The 2,500-nt window shown below is 48.0% G+C and overlaps 1 pseudogene; it reads right to left on the bottom strand.

Annotated features, from left to right (window-relative positions):
* Positions 1-2,500, bottom strand: part of LOC144589853 (28S ribosomal RNA) — an 8,328-nt pseudogene that overhangs the window by 2,663 nt on the left and 3,165 nt on the right.

The following is a 2,500-nucleotide window of genomic DNA, read 5'->3' as shown; positions in this document are numbered from 1 at the left end:
AGTGTTTTGCGATGCTTCCGTGAGGATAAGGTGGTAGTAGATCCTCGGAATCATGTGCGTTTTTAGGATTTCGAGTTGCTGAGTCGGCTTGAGTTCTGCCTCTCTCAGACTCGTAATCCACTTGTTCAGTTTTCCCGACCAGTTGTCCTCAGTTACTCCTGCCCATGGGTCTATTCGCGCTCCCAGATATTTCTCGAGCTCGCCCGGTTCGATGTGGTTCACCGGTTCACCATTGATTTTCCACTTTTCCCGGGTGTTGTAGAGGAATGTTTTCCTGTGTGGTCTACAGTGGAAGCCGGCCGTTTTTTTGATATTTATCTGTAGACCTGTGTTTTGGCAGAAATTCTGCAGGATTTTCATATTGGCCGTCATTCCTGCATAGGAGTCGCTGAGGATTGCAATGTCGTCTGCAAATGCGAGCGAAGAACAGCTGATTCTCCTGTTCTTCTGTGTTAGCGTGACACCCATCTGTGCCTGTTCCAATGTGCATATCAGTGGGTCCATTGTAATGTTAAATAACAGTGGTGAGAGTGGGTCGCCTTGTTTGACTCCCCTTTTAATGGGTATGGGCTCTGTTGCGGTCCTGTCACCCTCTATGACCGTTGTGTTGTCGGTATAGAGACTCTGCACTAGGTGAATGAACCTGTTCGGTATACCCATCCTCTTGAGTCCAACTGTGAGCATTTTGTGACCGATGGAGTCGAATGCCTTTGCCAGGTCTACAAAGACTACCGCCAATTCCTTCTTGTTGCTCTTTGCCCCCTTCATGATATTTTCTAGGATCGCGATGTTTTCATTGCATCCCGGGGTGGCCGCTATAAATCCCTTCTGGCGAGGGTTAAGCGTAACTGCCTCCGACAGTCTCTTCGCGATGATCTTTGTGAAGAGCCGGAGCAACATCGGCCCGATTGTGATGGGCCTCCAGTTGTCGATGTTCTTGAGGAGTTCTGCATCCTCCGTTTTAGGAATTAGCACAGTCCGACTCCTTTTCAGGGCTGTTGGTACGAATGCCAATTTCTGCCATAGAGAGAAGAGGCGAGGTATCACTGTCGCATCCTGACCAATGATGTTTTCCAGGTGTTCCACCTTCATCCCGTCCAGTCCCGCTGCACTTTTCGCGTTTATCTCGCTTATCGCCTTTTCGACCTCTTCAAGCTCAATGGCTTCCATTAGCCGGTTAATGTTTGTGGTGCCATTATACTGTGCCATTTTGCTGATGTTTGCTTTGTTGTTCACTTGTGATAGTTTTGCTCGAAAGCAATTCTCCAGCTCCTCCCTTCTGAGAGGGCAGCTAGATGCAGCTGGCGCGCCCATGATTTGACGTGCCAGTCTCCTTCTGTCTTTTTGATACAGGGTCTGAGTGGTTTTGTATCTGTGTTTTTTTGCGGCCCGTCGTTTTCTTGCACCAGAGTTTGGGTGGTTTGCAACTCTGTGCTCTTTTTTATTGCTGCCCGCCTTTCCACCCTTGTTTTTATGAGGCTTTGGAGAGAACTTGTCCATCAAACCTTCCGTGATTTGTTCGACCATCTCGATGCACCGATCTTTGTTGTGTCCATCGCCAAGTAGTTCCTCTGCCTTTGTGATCTGTTCAGCTAGATCTCGATGTTTTGGGGGTCCATGCGTCTTTTCCCTTGGTCGGGCAGTGGTTTTGGTGTGTCCCTGGTCGGACGCGGCCAACTCTTCAGTCTCAGTTTCAGGCTCAGGTTCCGTTTCGTTACCCGTTTCTTCGGGGATGTTCCTGCTCTGGGCCTCGATTTCAGCCGCCAGCCTTCTGATATTCGGGTCCCTTCGCTTGTCTGAGATTTGTTTATTGGTCTTTGATGTCATAACTTCGCTTATCGCGACGTTGATGAATCGGGAACCTTGGAATCGTTTTTCCAGGTCGATAAGCATTTTTATTTCCTCATCCGACCAGACGGAGCTTTGCCGGGTTTTTTTCGGAGGATTAGCTGCTGCAATCCTTTTCTTGTTTCTTATTGCTGGATGTTTGTGCCTCTCATGCTGGCTGAGACCCCTAGGTGTGGTGAACCGTAGTACACATCCTTCGCAGGGGAAAACGCCTTCTGTGGTGGGTGGTGGTGGACCCGTACATTTGGCGTAGTGGCATGTAATGGCGTGGAATTCTCCTTTTTTGTTACACTTCCCACATACAGTGAGGAAGCTTTTGATTTGGTGTTTCTTATTCAGGTGTGTCCTGAATAATCCAACTGTGTGATAAATTTCATTGCATTTTGAGCAAAATAGTCCATCCACTGGGTAGTGAATAATTACCGGTTGTGGCTTGTTGTTGTCCTTCGGTTTCGTTATGATTACATTTTCGTAATAGGTACTGTCATCGGTGGTTTGTGTTTCTGTGGGCTTACTGACGGTTGTCGTTTCATTTTCCTTCTCTGTGCCAGAGGTCTTGATTAGCCGGCTGTAGAAGGTTTGAGTTTGGATGTTTACACTGTGATCCTGGCCTTCCAGGGATGACGTGTTCGCATCCTCTTTGTCTTCCATT

The sequence above is a fragment of the Rhinoraja longicauda genome, unplaced genomic scaffold, assembly GCF_053455715.1.
Source record: "Rhinoraja longicauda isolate Sanriku21f unplaced genomic scaffold, sRhiLon1.1 Scf000083, whole genome shotgun sequence".
NCBI lineage: Eukaryota > Metazoa > Chordata > Chondrichthyes > Rajiformes > Arhynchobatidae > Rhinoraja > Rhinoraja longicauda.
Note: the sequence above shows the minus strand (reverse complement) of the source record. Positions and strands in the feature narration are given on the sequence as shown.